Source organism: Somniosus microcephalus, chromosome 26, assembly GCF_052327205.1.
Source record: "Somniosus microcephalus isolate GS21.2 chromosome 26, FLI_Smic_1.0, whole genome shotgun sequence".
Taxonomy (NCBI): domain Eukaryota; kingdom Metazoa; phylum Chordata; class Chondrichthyes; order Squaliformes; family Somniosidae; genus Somniosus; species Somniosus microcephalus.
The window spans coordinates 13,176,263-13,201,834 of NC_141012.1; positions in this window are offsets into that span (position 1 = coordinate 13,176,263).

Sequence of the window (25,572 nt, forward strand, 5' to 3'; positions counted from 1 at the left end):
TTCGAGTCGTGATCCTGCTGGTTGTGACCGCAGATGGTGACGTTGTTGAGGTAGGGGAAGGTTGCCTGCAAGTGGTGGTCATCGACCATGCGGTCCATCTCCCTCTGGAAGACCGAGACCCCATTCGTCACCCCAAAGGGGACTCTGAGGAATTGGTAGAGGCGTCCGTTCGCCTCGAAGGCGGTGTACGGGCGGTCCTCTGGTCTGATAGGAAGCTGGTGGTACGCTGACTTGAGGTCGATGGTGGAGAACACCCGGTATTGGGCGATTTGGTTCACCATTTCTGATATGCGGGGTAGCGGGTAGGCGTCTAGTTGGGTGTACCTGTTGATCGTTTGGCTATAGTCGATCACCATCCGTTTCTTCTCGCTACCCCTTACCACCACCACTTGGGCGCGCCACGGGCTGTTGCTGCGTTCAATAATGCGCTCCTTCAGGAGCCTGTCTACCTCGGTCGCGATAAACCGCCTGTCCTCCCAGCTGTACCTCCTGCTTTTGGTCGCTATTGGCCGGCAGTTAGGGGTAAGGTTCACGAATAGCGAAGGCAGCTTTACCTTCAGGGTAGCCAGACCGCACACTGTGAGGGGCGGCTGGGACCCACCGTAATTGAGCATGATGCTTTGGTGGTGGCACTGGAAATCCAGGCCCAAGATCATGCTCGCACATAGATTCTTCATGATTAGTACTTTAAAATTATCGTATACAGTTCCGTTAACGGACAATTGTACCGTGCAGTAACCCATAATGGTCGATGTCTGGGTTTTATCAGCCATAGAGATGGTACCCCGAGTAGGGACCACCTTTAGGGAGAGTTGTTGTGCTAATTCAGGGTGGATAAAACTCTCCGTGCTTCCACTGTAAATTAAACATTTAACCCCGCACCCGTTTACCTCGATGTCCACCATTGATTTGGATAGCGGGTGCGGCCTGGTCTGGTCCACTGTGACCGATGCCACTGTAGGGCCCTGATCGAGACAAGATGGCGTCCACGCTGTCTGCTCACAAGATGGCGGACCCCACGAGGTCGGGCAAGATGGCGTCCAAGATGGCCGCTCCCACGGCGCACACGCGGCGGTGGCGGGTTTTCCGGCGGGGTTCCCTCTGCACACCTTCCCGAAGTGCCCCTTCTTACCGCACTTAAAGCAGGTGGTGCCTTTCGCCGGGCACAGGTTTCTGGTGTGCTTCGACTGCCCGCAGAAGTAGCAGTTGGGTCCCCGACGCGTCGCGGCTGTCGCAGGGCTTCTGGGGGGAGAGCGGGGCCCCGACGGTGTCGGGCTGCCGGGCGGGGAAGATGCCTTCCAAGATGGCGGCGCCCTTGGTGCACACGTGGCGGCGTGGGCGGCGCGGGCTGAAGAGTAGGCGTCCGAGTTTCTCTGGGCCACATCCAGGGATCGCGCTGTGTCCACAGCCTGTTTCAGGTCCAATCCCGTTTTTTCCAGCAGTCTCTGCCGGATGTAAGTGGAGCTGAAGCCTGTGATGAAGGCATCGCGAACAAGCTCATCAGTGTACACTGCGGCTTTTACATCTTGGCACTTGCAGTCTTTGCCAAGCGTTTTCAGGGTGACTAGGAACTCATCCAGTGATTCCCCAGGTCGCTGTGCGCGAGTAGCGAGCAGATGCCTAGCATACACCTCATTCGTAGGCTGCTGGTAATGCGCCTTTAAGATGTCGCAGGCGGTCGGGTACGTGTCGGCGTCTTGGATGAGGGGGTAAACCCTGTGGCTTACCCAATTCCGCAGGATTCCGAGTTTCATACTTTCAGCGTCCGTAGCGCCTGTGACGGCTGCGGAATTGTCCAGGAAGAATTCCATACACATAAACCAGTGTCCGAAGCGTGCCGATGCGTCCGAAGCATGCTGGTCCAAATCCAAACGTTCTGGTTTCAAGGGTTGATCCACTGTGTTGAAAAGTAAGTTAATAAAATTGATGTGCCTCAATAAATCCGAGACTCAATGTTAGCGGAACAAGACAAGGCTTTTATTAACTTAGAAGGTAACACACAGTGGAGAGGTGTCTTCCATCCAGAGGTCTGCAGTACTGGATGTGAGGCATGTAATGATATCAGCAAATAGTGATGATATTTGTCTGTGTTTGATTACTTATGCCTTACAGCATATTTGTCTGTGTTTTTGATTACTTGTGCCTGACCAGCAGAGGTCATGTGAGAGACAAGCAGTCCAGAGAAGTTTTACTTTCAGTTTCATTCTAGATGCATCACAGCATAGTGTGTTCTGTAAAAAGCTGTAGAAGGTCTTGAACAAGACTTTAGATTAAACAACATTCTCTTTCAGAAATGAGTCTTTATTGAACCCAAAAAGAAATCAAAACATGATGTCAGAAGTGGCTGAAAGAGAAAAAAATCTGAAGTTAGCAAATTGATGGGACAGTGAAAGCAGTTGTGGCAAGTAAGCGAAATCAGCTCTCCACATATTAGGAAGCCAGAAGAGAACATCGTTGCTTACCATTAGAGAATAGCTAACGAAGTGAAAAAATGGAAGGTTTACACCCACCGGCGACGCTTCAATTGACCGGTAATGTGGCTGAAAATTGGAGGAGATTCAAACAACGTGTAGGGCTGTATTTATCAGCAATCGGAGCTGACGATAAAAGTAATAAACAGAAATCATCCGTGTTTTTACATGTAGTGGGTGATGCAGCGCTGGAGGTATATAATAATTTCATATTTGCCGTTGATGGAGACAAAATGAAGCTAGATAAAATAATGGAACAGTTTGAGGCCTACTGCATACCTAAACGCAACGTGACCTTTGAGAGGCACAAATTTTTCACATGTGTACAGAAAATCGGTGAGACTATTGATCAGTATGTGACTGAACTGAGAAACCGGAGCAAATCGTGTGAATTTGGGGGACTCACAGACTCGCTGATAAAAGACAGACTGGTGTGTGGTATTCGAGATAATGGTCTAAGGGAAAGACTGCTAAGAGAGCAAGATCTAGACCTGGGAAAAGCCATAGCACTGTGTAGGGTTACAGAGACTGTGAAGTTGCAGGCAAAGGAGCTGTTCAGTGACAGTAGCTGCAACGTGGATGCAATGAGAAAGAACGGATACAAACCGTTTAACAAAGAGAGCGCCAATGTGAAAAAAGAGACGTGGCCAGCAAACGAAAATGAAAGAGACAATCGGAAGTCATGTAGTCGATGCGGTACACAGCATCCACCAAGAAAGTGTCCAGCATATGGTAAAACTTGCTATAGTTGCAACAAGAACAACCATTATGCCCGTTGCTGTAAGAACCAAGCGCAACAAAGCAAGGTCCATACAGTAGATGAAAGCGACATAGAGGAATTCTATGTAGATGTTGTGTCTGAAAACAAAAGAGAAGAAAGAGACTGGATGTTGACACTAAAAGTGAACGATATACACATTCCATTTAAATTGGATACTGGAGCACAAGTTAATGTGATATCAGAGACCGATTTTAAGAGAATTAGACCCAGACCAAAGTTACATGGAATACAAATGAAAGTGACCGGATACTCAGGTACTGATATACCAGTGAAAGGAAAATGCATTGTCAAAGTAACACACAAGGACAGAGAGCACACGCTAGCATTAATCGTGGTGCCAAAGGAAGTGCAAGCCATACTAGGTTTAAAAGCCTGTGAGAGACTGAACCTGGTAAAGAGAGTCCTCGTTGTGGAAAGCGAAAGAGAGACAGTCTATGATGAACTGAATGTTGCGTACACACCGGGTAAGCTGATGTATACAGCAGACACGTTGTCCAGAGCTGTTGACCCAAGTGAGCCCGCAAACACCACAATGGATGAAAAAGTGAACGCCTACGTGGACATGATCACAAGTGCACTGCCCATAGCAGATGCAAAAATGGAGCTCATAAAGACTGAGACAAACAAAGATGAAACAATGAGATGACTGAGAAAAAGCATCTTGGATGGATGGCCCAACATGAAGCAAGACTGCTCACCTGATATAGCAGAGTACTGGAACTGCAGGGCGGAACTATCAGTGGTCGAAGACATCATCTACAAAGGAAGTAAAATAGTTATCCCAAAGAGTCTGAGAAGAGAGATGCTAAAAAAGATCCATGGAGGACATCTGGGAATCGAAAAGTGTAAGAAAAGAGCACGAGAGGTGATGTACTGGCCACGAATCAACCAAGATGTGACAAATGAGGTGTCAAACTGCACAATATGCCTGAAATATCGAGCAAGCAATCCGGTAGAACCACTAAAGCCACACCCAGCACCAGACAGACCTTACCAGAAGGTAGGCGCTGACCTATTCGTATGTCAAGGGAAGGACTATCTTGTCGTCACAGACTATTACTCCCTGTATCCAGAGGTTTGTAGACTGTACACCACCACTGCAGAAGCTGTGATAAGAAGTATGAAAGCCATATTCTCCAGACATGGCGTGGCAAGCGAGGTCTTCACAGACAACGGACCCCAGTTTAACAATGCAAGTTTCTGACACTTTGCCAAAGAGTGGGACTTTGTCCACACAACGTCAAGTCCTCACTATCCACAGTCCAATGGACTAGTGGAAAAATCGGTCCAGACAGTGAAAAGACTGATGTACAAGGCAAAAGACAGTGGAACTGACTTCTACCAAAGCATGCTTGTATACCGCACAACGCCGCTCGAGTGTGGTATGTCACCAGCCCAACTCCTGATGGGACGTCGGCTAAGGTCAAACCTACCCATCCCGGAGAACCTCCTGAAAACAAAAGAGGGGGAGAAAGTGAGGAAGTTCAAAGAACAACAGAAAGAAAAGCAAAAGTACTACTATGACAGAGGAACACAAAACCTACCTGAACTCCACACTGGTGACCAAGTAAGGTTGAAAGACAAAACAAACACATGGACTCAGAAGGGAACTGTCCTGAGTGAAGTTCAACCAAGATCATACACCATTCAGACAGATGAGGGTGCTGTTCTGAGAAGAAATCGTCGAGATCTTCTCATGGGACCAGCCACAGCAGGTCAAGAGACTGATACTGGCGAACAACCTGATCACACAGCTGAGAACCAATCATCTGAGGCAACAACTCAGATTCAAGGACAATCAATCAGAAAATCCTCAAGACACGTGAAGCCTCCTGAGAGACTCATTGAGCAAATTTAAGGACTATTGTTAAAGAAGGAAGTAATGTTATCTTATTCTTTCTTCAAGTTCTAGTGTATTGACATATTTCATGTGAACACACAAAGCAAGGGTAAAAAACCTTGATCATGATAACGATAATGTAAGTTCATTAAATGTTGTTAGTTAAAAGTAAAATACTTTTGTTTTAAGAAAGGGAGATGTAATGATATCAGCAAATAGTGATGATATTTGTCTGTGTTTGGTTACTTATGCCTTACAGCATATTTGTCTGTGTTTTTGATTACTTGTGCCTGACCAGCAGAGGTCATGTGAGAGACAAGCAGTCCAGAGAAGTTTTACTTTCAGTTTCATTCTAGATGCATCACAGCATAGTGTGTTCTGTAAAAAGCTGTAGAAGGTCTTGAACAAGACTTTAGATTAAACAACATTCTCTTTCAGAAATGAGTCTTTATTGAACCCAAAAAGAAATCAAAACAAGGCATGCTGAGCCTGCTTACATAGGGGCCAGGTATGGGCGGAGCCCTACACACAATACAATACAAGGTGAGGAAACGGAACTGAGGTAAGGGAAATGAAACTGAAGCTAAACCACAGTCACAGGCACAATCACACAGAGAATACAGATGAGTGATGAATGGCATATTTCATCACACTCTGGATAATGAACAATTGAGGATAATGATCCCCACTTTTCATCGCTCCACCATTGGCGACCGTGCCTTCATCTGCCGAGGCCCTAAGCTCTGGAATCCCCTCCCTAAACCTCTCCGCCTCTTTACCTCACTTTCCTCCTTTAAGGCGCTCCTTAAAACCTACCTCTTTGACCAAGCTTTTGGTCACCTGTCCTAATATCTCCTTATGTGGCTCGGTGTTAAATTTTGTCTGATAATCGCTCCTGTGAAGTGCCTTGGGACGTTTTACTACTTTAAAGGTGCTATATAAATGCAAGTTGTTGGTGTTGTTGTGAGGAATTGAAGACTGGCAGCAAGTATGAGAAATCTGGGTGAACTGGTTACTTCAGCTGAAACAAAGGCCCCGATCTTGACGGGGGATGGGGGGGGGGAGTTGCATAGGCGGGGAGCGCGGTGTTTCGGATGAGAAACCTGGAAGTCTGGGTGTCCCCGCAGGCTGTGGAGTTTTAACTTCTCAGAATGCGACGTTTTCTTTGCCAGGATCCCCACCTGATTGGCTTGGCTTCCAGTCGGGCGGGGAGCGCTCTGGAGCAAGCCGCAGAAGCAGGTAGGGAGCCTACAGCTGCTCCTCCCGAGGTCCAGGAACCCCGGCCAGCCAGGGTTAAACCTGCAAAGCAGGTTAAATCAGAGGCTGTCATCCTCATTAAAATATTGAAGTTGCCTCCGGGGAGCGGGTTGGCTGCCCGCCCCCACTGTCCCGCCTCCATTAAATCCGGATACGAGCAGGTTGGAGATGAGTTGGGGTCGGGTTTGGGATTTTTAAAATGTTAATGGCCCAGAAATTCAGGTCGGAGGCTTCCCGCGGGTGCAAGCCCCCGACCTGCACTTACCTTGCGCGCCAGCCGTTGAGCTGTGGGCCCCCGTGGAATTGCGATCCTGGGCCTCCTCCAACTGCCGGCGCGCAGTGCTTGTGTATCCCAGGGGCACAGTTAGTTCGATGCGTCCCCTGGGATCACGTGGGCCATGGGGAGCCAGTCGGAGCAGGGAATGCTTCATTCATAAGTTTGACCGGAAGGGCTGTCAAACTTATAAATACTATAAGCCCCAAAATTTCACTAAATCTTCAAATAATTTTTTTTTAATCACATTTTTTAAATAAACGATAAATTACATGAAATAACTATTTTAAACAATAATTTAAATTTTTGAAAAATATAATTTTATTTTCTAACGGGGCTAAAAATAAACTTACCTTTCTTTAAAGTATTTAAAAATAATAAACCTGTGGAAAAAATGTTTTAATTTTAATTAATTCACCACTTACCTTGTAAAAAGCAGGCCTTGCGACTGCTTTTTACATGTTTAACTTTTGGAGACTTACCCTCCTGGGAAAACCTGCAAAAAAAAGTAAGTTCGATGCGCACGCGCTGCCTCTCCTGCGCACGCGTTCGAACTCTGAACCCCTTCTTTCAGGGGAACGGAAGTGCCGGTTTCCTGCGCATGCGCAGTGCATGCAGGAAACCGGCACTTCCATCGGGCTTACGGGTGAGTACCCCGTGCGTACTCACCCGTGGAGACCCAAATTTCTGGGCCAATATCTCACCCGATCCCGACCCACCCATTTGTGGCGGTTAAAATCCCCCCAAACTGTCTCACTTTTTTGGAACAACTAAGACTAAAGTTACTGCAGTAAAAGTCCTACAATTCAGCAGTAACTTTATCCTACTAAAATAAGCATTTAACAAAAACAAGTCTCAATACCAATAAAATATTTTGAACACTCCTTGTGCTCACTGTGTCTTGGCTTCTCTTTTTTCTATATTTGTTATTTCACTTATTTTCCAACAGCTCTGTAATGTTCTCACTCTTCTATATTTTTTCTTAAAACATATGTTTGAAATATCTCCAACGTCCGCAGTATTATGTGTTTTGTGTTTGAAACATTTGCCTGATTTTCTTGGCCGGCCAGTCCCCACAGGCGGTTTTGGAGGAACACTTGAAACGATTGGGTGGTTTTAGTCGCCATGGTGTCGAAGCTGTGAAGTGTGGCATAATACACAGACGTGACTAGGTCAACCTTTGATATGATTTAGCGCATCAAACGGAGACTTGCAACCACAGGACAGGTTGTCTCAGCTGTGGCACGAACAGTACGATCATACCCAAATGAGCTAAACCCTCCACAGTGTAGGAAGGGTTCGAAATGGTGTTTTACCAGTGGGACTGGAAAATAGAGGTGGCGGAGTCTGTGACTATTTTTGCCGGGCAATACCGCACCTAACACACGCCCCACTGGAAACTTCTCCCCGTTTTGTGCCTTGATGCAATGTTTTCTGCATGTTATTGTTTAAAGTGAATAGAACGCTACCGAACCTTTGCTTGCTTGCTGAGAAAAGTTACAAATGTTGTATACTGCAGGGTAGAAATTCGCCCCGGGCGGTGGCACAATGCGGGCGGTATCGGACCGGCTGCCCCTTATACGCAGCGCCTGATATTCAGCCCCATTGCAGTCAGTGGAATTAAATATCGCGCACTGTGAGTGACGGGCGTCCCGATCCGATACCACCCGTTGTACACCACTGCCCGAGGCGAAGTTCTACCCCCGCATCCCTTATACAGGTCTAAAAACATCTTTTATTCCACGGGGATAAAATCGCTTGGACAAAGTTTAAACCTTTTGGTCTTCTTCTTTCGTATGGTAGTCGCAAAAACCAAATGAAACGTCAATATCCAGGTCAGATATCCAGGCCAAAGCTTCCGGTGTAACAGCGTGGGATATCTTGTAGGCTGCCTGTGAATTTCCTCTGAGGGCAGTGCTCAATGATGTGCTCCAGGGTCTGATCAGGAGCTCCACAGTTGTATGATGGGGATGCTTTAATCTTCCATCTATGGAGAAGTTGGCAGCCTCTCCCATGGCCGTTTCTGAGGCGGTTGATGGTTGTCCACTGTTTGCGAGGAAGGTTTGATCCTGCAGGTTGTGCCATTCTGTATGTTGCAGTTCTTCCAAGCATTTCGCCATCGGTCATCAAGGCTGAGGGGAGATTGCTGAAGGGCTTCGGCGACGGTCCATAATGGACTTCTAGATTTGAGACAGGTTGGTGGTGGGTTGGTCAATCGGACTTTTGGTTTTATTACTTTAGGTCTTTTGTACTTCTGTGATGTCATACTGTACCTGACTTAATTAAAGTGTATACGGAAGTAGCCGATGGGCGCGAGGATGGGGCTTATTTTCAGCCCAGTCCTCCAGGCCAGCACATGACAGGCAGCGTGATGTCAACATGTGACCATCATGAATAGTGATGAACTCACTAGATGTTCAGATTCAACATGTTTACATACACTAGGTGATACCAGGCATGAGTCATGTCTTCCATTGGCTGCGTGCCCAAAGAAGTTAAGGATAGTATTAGATTAAAAGAAGAGGCTTATAATGTTATGAAGAATAGTAGTAAGCCTGATGATTGGGAGAGCTTTAGAAACCAGCAAATAATTGATAAAAAGGAAGAAAATGGAATATGAGAGTAAATTAGCAAGAAATATAAGAACAGATTTCTACTAACCTTTGTGTGTAAGAGCTTCTACAAGTATGTAAAAAGGAAGAGAGTAGCAAAAGCAAGCGTTAGCCCCTTAGAGGCTGAGACAGGAGAACTTATATTGGGGAACAAGGAAATGGCAGTGACCTTAAATAAATATTTTGTATCTGTCTTCAAGGTAGAAGACACAAAATGTACACCAGAAATAGTGGGGAACCAAGGGGCTAATGAGAGTGAGGAACTTAAAGTAATTAATATAAGTAGAGAAAAAGTACTTGGGGAAACTAACGGGACTAAAAGCTGACAAATCCCCTGGACTATATCCTAGCGTTCTAAAAGAGGTGGCTGCAAAGATAGTGGATGCATTGGTTTTGATCTTCCAAAATTCCCTAGATTCTGGAAAGGTCCCAATGGATTGGAAGGTAGCTAATGTAACCCCGCTAGTCAAGAAAGGAGGGAGAGAGAAAACAGGGAACTACAGGCCAGCCTGACATCAGTCACTGGGGAAAAGCTGAAATCCATTATTAAGGAAGTGGTAACGGGGCACTTAGAAAATCAGAATATGATTCGGCAGAGTCAACATGGTTTTATGAAAGGGAACTCGTGTTTGACAAATTTATTAGAGTTTTTTGAGGATGTAATTGCAGGGTAGCTAAAGGCGAACCAATGGATGTGGTATATTTGGATTTTCAAAAGGCATTCGATAAGGTGCCACATAAAAGGTTATTACACAAGATAAGGGCTCATGGGATTGGAGGTAATGCATTAGCATGGATAGAGGATTGGTTAATGGACAGAAAACAGAGAGTAGGAATAAACGGGTCATTTTCAGATTGGCTGGCTGTAACTAGTGGAGTGCCGCAAGGATCAGTGCTTGGTCCTCAGCTATTTATAATCTATATTAACGACTTAGATGAAGGGACTGAGTGGAAAGTATCCAAGTTTGCTGATGATACAAAGCTAGGTGGGAAAGTAAGCTGTGAGGACACAAAGAACCTGTAAAGGGATATAGACAGGTTAAGTGAGTGGGCAATAAGGTGGCAGATGGAGTATAATGTGCAGAAATGTGAGGTAGGAAGAATAGAAAAACAGAATATTTTTTAAATGGTGAGAAACTATTAAATGTTGGTGTTCGGAGAGACTTGGGTGTCCTCGTACAGGAAACACAGAGAGTTAGCACGCAGGTACAGCAAGCAATTAGGAAGGCAAATGGCATGTTGGCCTTTATTACTAGGGGGTTAGAGTTCAAGAGTAAGGAAGCCTTGCTACAATTGTACAGGGCTTTGGTGAGACTACTGTGTACAGTTTTGGTCTCCTTATCTAAGGAAGGATATAGTTGCAGTTTAACGAAGGTTCACTAGATTGAACCCTGGGATGAGAGGGTTGTCCTATGAGGAGAGATTGAGTAGAATGGGCCTCTACTCTCTGGAGTTTAGAAGGATGAGAGGTGATCTCATTGAAACATATAAGATTCTGAAGGCGATTGACAGGGTAGATGTTGAGAGGCTGTTTCCCCTGGCTGGAGAGTCCAGAACTAGGGGGCACAGCCTCAGGATAAGGAGTCAGCCTTTTAAGACCGAGATGAGGAGGAACTTCTTCACTCAAAGGGTTGTGAATGTTTGGAATGTTCTGCCCCAAAGTCGTTGAGTATATTCAAGGTTGAGATAGATAGATTTTTGGACCCTAGGGGAATCAAGGAAAGTGGAGATGAGGTCGAAGATCAGCCATGATCTTATTGAATGGCGGAGCAGGTTCGAGGGGCCGTATGGCTGACTCCTGCTCCTATTTCTTATGTTCTTCTCAGGAGTGCCAAGGCAGAGGAATTGACAATAATATTATTTCAATCCAGTCTATTAACTATGAAAAGCATGAACTGTTCCCTCCCACCCACAGGTCTTTCAGTACTTGTATAGCTTCACACGGTTATCCATTATGCTCTAGAGTACATTTCCCAATGCCTTCCGATGGCAACAAAACATCCTTACATAATATCCTCACTGCTGTTCTTGGTAACTTCTTCTAATATCAATGTTCTTTTATTTGTCAGATTTGGGTGACACTGGAAAAGCAGTATTTACTGCAGGTCCCTAATGGAGTCTGGAAGCGGAGTCACGGGTAGGCCAGATTGAGGAGGGGCAGTAGGTTTTGTTCTCTGAAGGACATTAGTTTTTTTTTTGACAATCCAGCAACTTTGCTGATCATTATCTGGTGCCCAAAAATGATTAGATTTATTGAATTCAGTTCCACAACTTGCCAAGGTGGATTTGAACCCACAACCAGTACATTTTCAGAATACTCAATGCATTCTGCTTGTTTTGCACAAACAACAAATAATATGCACAGAGGGCGGGCGTACAAACCTGCATTTTAAGGGTCATTTGAAGAAGTGATCCTGCAAGTACTTCACACTGAGAGCGTTTTGCCCACCCTAGAGTTTGATTGCAGGTCAATTTAAAGCACATGCCACAACTCTCCATATTATCCCTGGTGAGTCAAAGCCTCCACATAGCAGCGTTCCTCAGACAAGTTCAGGTAATTCTGCTGTTGATTTATATGTATGAGTGCAGTTAGAAGGGTAATGCCAGGTAAGCCCAATCTGGCTTGCCTTGCTTCCAGCCGTCTTCCTCTTCCTCCTTTTTCCAAGCAGCATCAGTAAAGGAGGATTCCCAAAAGGACATCCATTATCCCAAGGGATATGGAATTAGCCAAATTGGATAGCACCAAAGTTGGCCTACAAAGCACCTTCACTTACAGTGCTGTCGCCAGTAAAGTAAAATAATAAAACCTGGCCTTGCTCCCCTGGGTGGGGACACCATGGATCGGGTGGAACGCTGGATTTTACACCCCGCCCTATAGTACTCTCCAGTGACCTCAATGCAGTGCAAAATCGGGCGGGATGTAAAACGAGCATTGCGCCCAATTCCGCCAGTTTCCTGACTGGCGGGTTAGGTTACAATTGCCCCTCAAAGTTTGAAAAAAAGCCGTGTAAAATCACATGTGTACATTGCAGGCTGCCCCTTCATGGAGCTGTATTACAAGCAGCAGGCAATACCAGTTGGCCAATTTATAAGGACAAAATGAAGAGCTGGTGTACTTCCAGCGCACAGACCAGATCATGGTGTGCACATTTAATCGCTTGATGCACATTTAAATATTAGAATGATGCAATCTATTTCTGGCAAACTGGAAATGCATGTTCAAGTGAGAAATTGGCAGAGATCAGGTGCCATTCATCTCTGTCTCTTTTTCCAGCCGTCTGGTGCGGTGGATGCTGATTCGCTGGATTCCTTCAAGCGAGAGTTGGACCTGTTTCTGGCTGGGGTGGAGATCACCTCTTACAGAAGGTGGGCACTGCAGAGAATTCAGGGGCAGAGTGAGCTCCTGGACTAGTTTCGATCGCCTAGGTGGGTCGGAGACGAATTTCCCAGATTTTTTTTCCCAAATTGGCCTGTTTTTTTTTTATCTGTTTTTTTTTTCCTCTCCCTGGAGGTCACATACTTTCGGTTGGGGTGGAGAGTGTATATGTTGCGATACACAAGGTGGGACAGACTCGACGGACCGGAGGGCCTTTACCTGTCCGTCATTGTTCATATGTTCACATGTAACAGAGAAGAAAATCACCCCTCTATATTTTCATTGAGGAGGAGGTGGGATTTCCTCTGTGGAGGCCACACGGTGGGCATAAGTGCATCTGCTCTCAGATGCTTCACTGAGGTGGGAATGCAGTTGTGTTTCATAACAGTTTCAGACACCTTCTGCAGCGTTGCACCGTTGAAGTAGCGCTTTTTTTTTCTGGTTTCGTATATGTTAAGTTCTGAGTCAGAGGTTGGCCCTGCCCCTCACTGCACACAAATAAACCGTATTGCTTAACCCTGGTGCTTGTACTATAAAGGAGCTGTGTGCCATTTCAACAAAAAAAACATGCACCATTGGTGCAAGCAATGACAACCATTCTTTATTTTCCCCTAAAGTAGCCAAGTTTCCTTTGACACCAGAAACACGCGGTCGGCCACCTATTTTTCACTATCATTTTTTTAATATATTTTTTTTTAAGTGGAAATACATAAATAAATGCATGGAACCCATCTGTTCTGATATTATCATGAGAGTAACCTAAAAAAGTGCTTATCTTTTTTTTGAATTTAGCGATGCGCAGCAGAAGTGGTAGACCACAGTGGATTGAAATGTGTAACTTTGATGATTTTTTTTTAGTGTCAGTGTCTAGTGTTTTTTGTTCATGTTCCTTTTTTTTAAATGTCTTTTAACTAAAATGTTGCAGCTTGGAGAGAAAAAAAAAGTGTGTTGACTCTTTCTTCCGCCTGCCTTCCGTTTGAAGGGAAGATCAAAAACTTGCCCTGCTCGATGCTGTTGCTAGGTAAGAGAGCGAAAAAAAAATTCCATTCTCCAGTGCTATCACCCTTCATCGTCATGAGCAGGCATGCATTGAAAAAAAACAACACAGCCACTTGCAAAATGGTGAAATCTTACCAGCAGAATGCCAAGACTTGCTTTACCAATAGTTGGAAGAATGGTTTAGAAGATAGAAGGTGCACAGACAGTTTGTGGACCAGAATTTTACAGCACAGAGGGAGGCCATTCGGCCCATCGTGTCTGTGCCGGCTCTTTGAAGGAGCTGTCCGATTAGTCCCACTCCCCCCGCCCCGCTCTTTCCACGTAGCCCTGCAATTTTCTCAAGTATTTATCCAATTCCCTTCTAAAAGCTACTATTGAATCGGCTTCTAACACCCTTTCAGGCAGTGCATTCCAGATTATAATAACTCGCTGTGTTAAAGAAATTCTCCTCATCTCCCCTCTGGTTCTTTTGCCAATCACCTTAAATCTGTGCCCTCTGTTTACCACCACTTCTGCCACTGGAAACTCTCTACTCTATCAAAACCCTTCATAATTTTGAACACCTCTATTAAATCTCCCCTTGACCTTCTCTGCTCGAAGGAGAACAATCCCAGCTTCTCTAGTCTCTCCACGTAACTGATCTGCCTACTTGAAACAAAGGGTGTTGAACATGAGATCTTGACTTCCCAAGGAAGCACAGCACTGAAGCTATTTAAGGGAGAATTGAATAGATATCTAAGGGATTGGGTGATTGAGAGAGGTATTAGTTGTGACTGCCAAGCTTTTGCAGTCCTATATTTCCAATGGACACATTGTGGTACATATACCCCTTTAAACCCTCTCAAACAATCTCCCTCCCCACTGCCCCCGCACCCCCTTTCCCCCACCTCCCTGCTACCACAATGGGTAAGTTTACCTTACGGTGTGTTACTCAGCCGCTTAAACTCAGCACATAAATGCCGTGGCTACTAAAGCAGGTCAGAAGCTGGGTATTCTGCGGCAAGTGTCTCACCTCCTGACCCCCCTAAAGCCTTTCTACCACCTACAAGGCACAAGTGTGATGGAATACTCTCCATTTGTCTGGATGAGTGCAGCTGCCACAACACTCAAGAGGCTCAACAGCATCCAGGACAAAGCAGCCCACTTGATTGACAACCCATCCACCACTTCAAACATTCACTCCCTCCATCACAGGCGTACTGTGGCTGCGGTATACGCTATCTGCAGGATTCACTGCAGCAACTCGCTAAGGCTTCTTCAACAGCACCTCCCAAACTCTAGCACCTAGAAGGACAAGGGCAGCAGGCGCATGGGAACACCATCCCCTTCAAGTCACACACCATCCTGACTTGGCCATTCCTTTAAGGCGCCCCTTAAAACCTACCTCTTTCACCAAGGTTTTGGTCACTTGCCCTAATATCTCCTTATGTGGCTTGGTGTCAAATTTTGTTTGATAACGCTCTTGTGAAGCACCTTGGGACATTTTACTACATTAAAAGTGCTATATAAATGCAAGTTGTCAGAATACAGGGTAGGACATTTAGGACTGAGATGAGGAGAAATTTCTTCACTCAGAGGGTGGTGAACCTGTGGAATTCTCTACCGCAGAAGGCTGTGGAGGCCAAGTCACTGAATATATTTAAGAAGGAGATAGATAGATTTCTAGACACAAAAGGCATCAAGGGGTATGGGGAGAGAGTGGGAATATGGTATTGAGATAGAGGATCAGCCATGATCATACTGAATGGCGGAGCAGGCTCGAAGGGCCGAATGGCCGACTCCTGCTCCTATTGTTCTATGTTTCCTTCATCGTCGCTGGGTCAAAATCCTGGAACTACCTCCCTAACAGCACTGTGGGAGTTACTTCACCCACACGGACTGCAGCGGTTCAAGAAACAGCTCACCACCACCTTAGGGATGGGCAATAAATGCTGGTCTTGCTAGCGATGCCCACATCCCGAGATTGAATAAAAAGAAAGGTCTCAGCTTTAATCTGATGTCTGTGCTGAGTTAGCTGATCTTTACCAGGGCAACAGTGAGATTGGTTTCTGGGCCAGCCGCTATTCCTGGTCACTATCCAGTGTGATTCTGACTGGAGATGGATTCAGGGTGAGGACAGGGATCAGTCTCAACTGTGATGGCTCCTGCGACAGAATAGTCTTCCAACACTTATTATCTGGGCTCATACATGAACAGTAGCTTCTTTGGGAGGGCTGCTGTCACCTGTTGGAGTTAAACCCCCAGAACAAGTCACCACTTTCAGGCAAGGAAGGCCAAGGGGTGAAAATGGGAGAAGAAATAAAGGAAATAATATCTAGTTAGACGCTCATCCACATCTCAAATTTATTTTTTGCACAAAATAGGGACTCAATCCACGATTGATTTTCAAACTTGCATGTTGCACTCCTTAACCACCACAATAACAACTTGCATTTATATAGCACCATTTACGTAGTAAAACATCCCAAGGCGCTTCACAGGATCAGTATAAAACAAAATTTGACACCGGACCACAGAGCAAATATTAGAACAGATGACCAAAAGCTTGGTTAAAGAGGTAGGTTTTAAGGAGCGTCTTAAAGGAGGAGAGAGAGGTAGCGAGGCGGAGAGGTTTAGGGATGGAATTCCAGAGCTTAGGGCCTTGGCAGTTGAAGGCACGGCCACCAATGGTGGAGCGATTAAAATCAGCAATGCACAAGAGGCCAGAATTGGAGGAGTGCAGATACCTCGAAGGGTTGTGGGGCTGGGGGAGATTACAGAGATAGGGAGGGGGCGAGGCCATGGAGGGATTTGAAAACAAGGATGAGAAGTAGGTCAGCGAGCACATGGGGTGACGGGTGAACGGGATTTGGTGCGAGTTAGGGCATGGGCAGCCAAGTTTTGGATGGCCTCAAGTTTACAAAGCTCAACCACAGAAAATGTGAATCTGCAGTCGGCGAGTGTTTCACCATTTATAACAATTTCTTCAGTTGTCAAACATCGAGATTGTGGTTTTGACCTGAGGAAACCACGTTTAAATTGTGAGGCTGGAGTTGGGGATGTATCTCACAATAACAACAAGGAAAAAAATTCACTCAAGCAAAGAAATGGCCTTCTGTCAACTTGAAGACATTAATCCAGACTGAAATCTTGGCAAAAATAATGTTGTTTCAAACCCGTACGGCTCTGCAGACACATAATGCGGGTTAGATACTGTGCTGTGCCCACGCATGATGTAATCCAGGTCTACAGTGAAATGTTGATGTTCTAATAACAGAACAGACGCCGAAATAAAACTTTTAATTTTTGTTTATTAGATGTGTAGATTGCGCATCTAAGCGTGCTCTCAATAAACCACAGTGGTCGGCAGCAGCACATGCTCCCACTCCCACACCTCTGCACACAAAATCTCATTGGTGGCAAATTGGTTTGAGTCCCTTCATCATGGGTATAAAAACATGGTTATAGAAAGTGTATAAAAAGAGCTGAAATGGTTGCCATAGTAAAATTCAGATCATAGGTCATACTGGTAAATAAATTGCTCCCCAGTGTTACAAGTTGCTCTCTATCAATTCTGTTAGATCCGTGATTCTGAGAGTATGATGTTTTTCAATAACCACACGGATGCTGTAACTTAATAATCAACAGGTATTTACTGGAGTAGGGTAGTCTCAAGACTGGGGGTACAGAGGCATGCTCAAGGCTTATATACAGGTGTGGTCACTGCCGGTACTACAATATACAGGAGCTGTAAAAGTAGTTCTCTCTTAAAGGTACATACACTACAATTCCTCCCCTTTTAGATTAGCAGTACCCATAATATTCAAATAACAATTAACACTTTAACATGTACATTAAACAACAATAGCCCATTTATAGATTCAGTCTTTGGGGCGGCTTCCTGATCCTTTCGGGATAGCGCCTTTCCTGAGGTTCTTGTTCTTGGTGCGGAGGCGATTCTGCCCCTTTTCGTCGGTTAGTTCATCGGTTTCCACTGCTACTGGTTCTGAGGTAGATGCTACCGGTATGTCGGGTTCATCCCCAGGTACTCGAGTCATGGGGTTGACTCGTTCCTGTGACGCTAAGATCTGATCGACGTGGCGTCTCACAATGTTCTCCCCGACATCCACTGTGTACATTAATGGCCCCTGCCTTGTGCATATCGTTCCGGGTTGCCATTTCTCTGTTCGGTAGTCACGGGCCAAGACTGGTTGTCCTACATTGAAGCTCCTTGTCGGCTTCTCATTGATGTGCTGGAATTGTTAATCCTCAACATTTCTTCGCATATTTGGTCTGAGCAAATTCAGACGAGATCTCAACCTTCGGTTAAAGAACATCATGGCCGGGGTCTGGTTGGTGACTGCATGTGTCGCATTTCTGTAGGCTAATAGGAAATTGTCCACCTTATGCTGTAGTGGAATTTCATCGTTGCACATGGCCTTTATCGCCTTTTTAAAGGTTTGTACGAACCTCTCAGCCAATCCATTTGTGGCTGGATGATACGGGGCGGATGTGTAATGCCTGACCCCATTCCTTCTCATAAATTTCCGAAACTCTTCGGACACAAACTGTGGTCCATTATCAGAGCAAATCTGCTCTGGCAAGCCGTTCCTGGCAAATATGGTCCGTAGGACTGCAATCGTTTTCTCTGTAGTGGTTGAGGACATTTTTATCACCTCAGGCCATTTCGAGTGAGCATCCACTGCTTTTGAGTCCATGAATGGACCAGCAAAATCAATGTGCTCCCGTTGCCATGGAGAGGAGGGCCACTCCCATGGGTGTAAAGGGGCATGTGGTGGTGCATTTTGGACCTTCTGGCATCCTGAGCAGCTCTTGGTTAGGTCCTCGATTTGTTGATCGATCCCCGGCCACCACACATAAGCCCTAGCAAGGCTTTTCATTTTCACCCCTCCCAGATGACCTTCATGAAGCTCATTTAGCACTCTCTCCCTTAACTTGGGTGGAATCATCACTCGGGATCCACACATCACTGTCCCCTGGCATACTGACAGCTGTTCTCTTCTGGATGAGAATGCTGGCAACAGTGAGTCGCCATGTGTTGGCCATCCCCTCACCGTCAAATCATATACCCGAGGCAGTGTCGGATCATTGCGGGTCTCCTTCTCTATATCCGCGTTCGTTACTGGCAATCGTTCAATTATTGACGAATAAAATATCTCGATAGGGTCCACTGCCGGTGCTTCCTCCACAGTAGGCAGTGGCAGGCGTGATAGCCCATCAGCGTTCCCATGCTGTTTCGTGCCTTTATATTCTATTTCATATTGATTCGCCCCTAGAAACAGGGACCATCTTTGTAACCGCTGTGCAGTCATCACTGGAACGCCCTTCTTAGGATTAAAGATGGAGACAAGTGGTTGGTGGTCAGTCAGCAAGGTGAACTTCTGCCCATGCAGATAGTGGTTGAATTTTTTTACTCCCCATACTAGGCTGAGGGCCTCCCTGTCAATCTGGGCGTAGTTGCGCTCGGCTGAGGTTAGTGACCGAGACGCAAAGGCTACTGCCCTCTCCAACCCATCTGGGAATTTGTGTGACAGCACCGCTCAAATACCATAGGGTGATGCATCACATGCCAAACGAATTGGTAGTGCTGGGTTGAAATGGGCCAACACCTCTTTTGATGTGATCAATTGTTTACACTTCTGGAAAGCTCGTCTACGTTCGTCATTCCACTTCCATGGTACCCCTGTTTGCAGTAGGGTGTTCAGTGGGTGTAATACCGTGGACAAATTTGGTAAGAACTTATGGTAGTAGTTTACCAGCCTGAGGAACGACCTCAGTTGTGACACATTTTCCGGTGCTGGAGCCTTGACTACTGCCTCAATCTTTTCAGGGGACTTATGTAACCCCTCTTCATCGATGACGTGGCCACAATACGAGATCTGCTTCTGGAAAAACTCGCACTTGTGATGATTAGCTCGTAGCCCATATTCCTTTAATCTGGTGAGCACCTTCTCCAAGTTGGCGAGGTGATCACTGTCATTTTCGCCCGTGACCAGGATGTTGTCCAAATAACACTGGGTCCCTGGAATCCCTTGCAGGACTTGATCCATTGCCCTTTGCCAAATAGCCGGAGCTGCTGCTACCCCGAACACCAGCCGGTTGTATTGATAGAGACCTTTATGAGCGTTGATCATGAGGTATTGTTTCGAGGCTTCTTCTACCTCCATTTGCAAGTATGCCTGGGCTAGATCAATTTTGGTGAAGCGTTTACCTCCAGATAGCGAGGCGAAAATATCCTCAATTCGTGGAAGCGGATATTGTACCGTGTGAAGGACTGGGTTCACTGTCACCTTAAAATCCCCACAGATGCGGACCTTCTTTGGTTCCCCAGGCATATTACTCAACGACCTCTTCATTACAGGAACGATGGGTGTAGCCCACTCGCTCCAGTCTACTTTGGACAGTACTCCTGAACGTTCCAACCCTTCCAGCTCTGCTTCGACGGCTGGTCTGATCGCATAAGGCACTGGTCTGGCCTTAAGAAACTTTGGGCTTGCATTTTCCTCTATTTTAATCATTGCTGTTATGCCTTTTAGTGTTCCGAGTCCCTCCTGGAACTCTTCTTTTGTGTCAGTTAGCATTTTTGACAGTCGTCCAGGTGTGACGTCGTCATCCTTTTTGGCCTCAACCTTCAGTGCCTGTATGGAATGCCAATCTAATTGCATCTTCCGGATCCATTCACGTCCTAGCAGTGGTGGTCCTCCATCTGGCAATACATATAAGTCCATTTTAGGTATTTCCTGGCCTTTGTATATCACTTTCACCCTTATTTTTCCTTTGGGGTAGACTTTTTGCCCCATGTACGTCTTCAAGACAATCTCTGTAGCTTTCAAGGGTATATGTGAAAATAGCCGCTTGTAGCCCCTTTGGTTTATGACTGTTAGGGCTGATCCTGTGTCCAATTCCATTTTCACTTGGACTCCGTCTATCTTGAGTGTAACCCAGATAGTCTGGTGATCCTCCATTTTGGTTACCTTATGTAGTTTCAGACAACCCAGCTCCTTGCTTCCGGAGTATGTGTCACTTTTCTGTTCGTCTGAACTATTGTCCACCACCTTGTGTACCTTTTTGTACTGCTTCTGTGGAGATTTCTTGCTGTTGGTTTTCTTCCCAGACCTGCAGACTCTTGCTATGTGTCTTGCTTTTCCACACTGTCTGCACACTTGGTCCTTGAACCAACAATCCTTCTGGTCATGTGTTGTTCTGCCGCAGCGATAACACTTCCCTGTTCCATAGGACATTTCATTGGTGCCATATTCTTGCAGTCTCCGTTGTATCTCTGCAGCGCCCCTTGCAGCTGCTTTGTGTGATACTGCCATACTGAAAGCCTTGTCCAGCGTAAGATCTTTTTCTGATAGAAGCCGTTTCTGGGTTCCTTCACTTTGAAGCCCACACACAAACTTGTCCCTTAACGTATCTGCTAGTCCCACTCCAAACTGGCAGTGTTTCGATAGCTTGCGCAGTTCCGTTAAGTACTCAGCATTGCTTTCGTCTTTGTGTTGGTTCCTTTTATGGAACTTAAATCGTTCTGCTATCAGCAGCAGTGTGGGGTTTAAGTGGTCCTGTAGGATTTCTACTATGCTTTCAAAATTCTTATTCACAGGCTTCTCTGGGGTTATTAGGTTTCGCAGTAACCCACAAGTTTTTACACCCATGGAAGTTAACAAAACCAGTGCTTTCCTAGCATCTGGCACTTCATTCGCCCTGCAGTACACCTCAGCACGTTCCACATATGTCGCCCAATCTTCGACTTCATTGTCGAACGTAGAGATACTGCCACTCTTCAGCATCCCTGGGTGTGATTTAACTGTCAAAAATGGCATCTCCCGCGCTCTTCCTTCTTCTCCGCAGCTCAATGGCGTCTCCCGCGCTCTCCCTTCTTCTCCCCGTGGACACTGTTCAGCCCTTGAGCCCTGGCTGCGCTCTGCACATTTTTTTTTTTCTGTGCGCCTTTCCCGTTTCCGCCGCTCGGTCCTGAACCCGGCTGCTGCTTTACCCTCTCTCTCTCCGTTTTGTTTTTCCTCGACACCACTCAGTTTTCAACCCCCGGCTGCGCCCTGTGCGCTTCACCCTCTATCTTACCCTGTCGACGCTGCTCGGCTTTTTCTCTGCTGTCGGTCGGCTCCAGCCACCGCTGTCCCGGAAGGGTCTGCGCTGTACCTGGCACCTGTCGTCAGTCTGTTGCTGATCGTCGTGGCTGGGGAACCAAGCCCGGCTCTCCACAGCCTCCTCTGCGATGTTCACTCTCTGCCGGACGACTGGATGGTTGCTCGTGGTCGATGCCCATGTTTCTGGCCTCGACTTTCTTCCACCGCCCTCCCGGAGCGAATCCTCGAAGGGAAATGCAGAGTTGCAGGTAGATTCGAATCGACACTCGTCGCCACTGTTAGATCCGTGATTCTGAGAGTATGATGTTTTTCAATAACCACACGGATGCTGTAACTTAACAATCAACAGGTATTTACTGGAGTAGGGTAGTCTCAAGGCTGGGGGTACAGAGGCATGCTCAAGGCTTATATACAGGTGTGGTCACTGCCGGTACTACAGTATACAGGAGCTGTAAAAGTAGTTCTCTCTTAAAGGTACATACACTACAAATTCTTCTTCTTCTTCTTAGTCTCTCGGAGCCGAGGATGACTTGCTTCCACATTAAAAATGAGTTCGCAGGTGACTGACGAGTCCAATGCGGGACCTACAGTCTCTGTCACAGGTGGGGCAGACGGTAGTTGAAGGGGCGGGTGGGTGGGGTGCTTGGGTTGACGTGCGCTCCTTTCGCTGTTTGCGCTTGGCTTCCACTTCTATCAATTACACCAGTCAATTCCCTGCATAAAAGACACAAAAATATGCCCAGGAATGTGACAGCTGCCTGATTTTACAACACTTTCCAGTTGCTGAAACGGGCTTGAGTCTATTTGGACAATGGTTAGGATGAAATTTTCCTTTAATGTGCTAATTAATGTATGAACAAAAGAGATGAAATTAACAAAATGATTTTGAAATCCAAGATTCTTGCTCTTGGCTCTGTTCATTTAGGCTCAACTGACTCTATAGCTTAGTCAACTGGTACCGTGTCATAGTGAGGTTCATCAGCTTCACGCTGGTCCACATCTATACATTCCTACTTATTATCATTACCTTTGTCACTATCTCTCTCCCTCTTACAGCCACCGCTTCAACTGTCTCATGTCTTCCCACAGCATGCACAATCCCAGTCCATGAGAAAGAATGAAAAAAAGAAAGAAAGACTTGCATTTATGTAGCGCCTTTCACAACCCCAGAGATGTCAGGGAACATAGGGCTAGATTTTCAGTTGCTTGCGCCAGCAGTTAGCGCCTTAAGAGAAGTGATTTTCGGGCGCTATGCGTGTAGCGGCCGGGCGCAGCGCAGTTTGCGCCCCGCCCCAAATTAAGTTGCCCGTTAGCGCCGGCGCAAAGTTTAGCGGCCGCCCGGATGCGCGCGCAGAAAATGACGTCACATCCTCGTGCAACGCCCTTTGGCCGCCCCGAATCCAAACTTCAGTTGGATCGCCCCATTGTGCGGCTGGCGTCCAGAGCGTTTATAAAATGGAACGCAACACACCCTGGGGAGCGCAAATTAAAGGGCCCTCCTCCTGCTCTATAGAAGGCAGTCTGCATGTGTTGTGCGGAAGGATCCGGTGTGTTGTTGTGAACGGTGTATTAATGTCCTCCTCCTCCTCCTCCTCCTCCTCCTCCTCCTCCTCCTCCTCCACGTCTTTTCGCCCCCAGACTCTGCCTTTGAAACAAACACATGCACCCTTCCCCTTTAAGAGCTCACTGGCACCAGAGTGTCTGCCGTGCGCTGCGCCCAAGCTCGGGTGTTGCGCTCTGGCCGCCGGCTTAGCGCCTAAAGATAGTAGTGGAACGCCTCTTTTAGCGCTCCACCAACCTCTTAGGGCGAAGCCACTGAATTTCCGGCAACGGGGCGCTACTTTGGGGCGGGCGCTAACTTCGGGCGGGCGCTAAGGGTAGCGCCCCAAAACTGTCTATACTGAAAATCTAGGCCATAGGGTCTAATGAGAGGGAGGAACTGAAAGAAAATCAGTATTTGTAGGGAAATGGTGTTCGGGAAATTGATGGGATTGAAGGCCGATAAATCCCCAGGGCCTGATAATCTACATCCTAGGGTACTTAAGGAAGTGGCCCTAGAAATACAGTAGTAGATGCATTGCTGGTCATCTTCCAAAATTCGATAGACTCTGGAACAGTACCCATGGATTGGAGGGTAGCTAATGTTACCCCACTATTCAAAAAAGGTGGTAGAGAGAAAACGGGGAATTATAGACCGGTAAGCCTGACATCGGTAGTGGGGAAAATGCTAGTGCCCATTATAAAAGATGTAATAGCAGAGCACTTGGAAAACAGTGACAGGATCGGACAAAGTCAAAATGGATTTACAAAAGGTAAATCGTGCTTGACTAATCTACTGGAATTTTTTGAGGATGTAACTGGTAAAATAGATAAGGGAGAACCAGTGGATGTGGTGTATTTGGACTTTCAGAAGGTTTTCGATAAGGCCCCGCATAAGAGATTAGCGTGTAAAGTTAAGGCACATGGGATTGGGGGCAAGGTATTGACTTGGATAGAGAACTGGTTGGCAGACAGAAAGCAAAGAGTTGGAATAAACGGGTCTTTTTCCGAGTGGCAGGCAGTGACTAGTGGGGTACCACAGGGATCGGTCCTAGGACCCCAGCTATTCACAATGATCTAGACGAGGGAACTAGATGTAATATCTCCAAGTTTGCAGATGACACAAAGCTGGGTGGGCGTGTGTGCTGTGAGGAGGATGCCGAGAAACTCCAGTATGATTTGGACAGGTTGGGTGATTGGGCAGAAGCATGGCAGATGCAATATAACGTGGATAAATGCGAGGTTATCCACTTTGGTGTCAAAAACAGGAAGGCAGATTATTATCTGAATGGCAATAGATTGGGAGAAGGGGAATTGCAACGAGACCTGGGTGTCCTTGTGCACCAGTCGCTGAAGGTAAGCATGCAGGTGCAGCAGGCGGTTAAGAAGGCAAATGGTATGTTGGCCTTCGTAGCAAGAGGGTTCGAGTACAGGAATAAGGATGTCTTGCTGCAGTTGTACAGGGCCTTGGTGAGACCACATCTTAAGTATTGTGTGCAGTTTTGGTTGCCTTATCTGAAGAAGGATGTTCTTGCCGTGGAGGGAGTGCAGTGAAGATTCACCAGGCTGATACCTGGGATGGCAGGAATGGCATATGAGGAGAGATTGGGTCGATTGGGCTTATACTCGCTGGAGTTTAGAAAAATGAGAGGGGATCTCATTGAAACTTATAAAATTCTAACAGGACTAGACAGACTAGATGCAGGAAGGATGTTCCCAATGGTCGGGGAGTCCAGAACCAGGGGTCACAGTCTAAGGATAAGGGGTAAGCCATTTAGGACAGAGATGAGGAGGAATTTCTTCACCCAGAGAGTGGTGAACCTGTGGAATTCTCCACCACAGAAGGCAGTAGAGGCCAATTCATTAAATATATTCAAGAAGGAGTTGGATATATTTCTTGAGGCTAAAGGGATCAAGGGATATGGGGAGAAGGCAGGGACAGGGTACTGAATTTGGATGATCAGCCATGATCTCATTGAATGGTGGAGCAGGCTCGAGGGGCCGAATGGCCTACTCCTGCTCCTATCTTCTATGTTTCTATGTTTCTAGGACGTCCCAAGCACTTTACAGCCAATTAAGTACTTTTGAAGTGGAGTCACTGTTGTAATTTAGGAAAAGCGACAGGCAATTTGCGCAAGGCAAGCTCCCACAAACAGCAATGTGATAATGACCAGATCATCTGTCTTAGTGATGTTGTTTGAGGGATAAATATTGACCAGGACACCGGGGATAACTCCCCTGCTCTTCTTCGAAATAGTGCCATGGGATCTTTTACGTCCACCTGAGAGAGCAGACTGGGCCTCGGTTTAATGTCT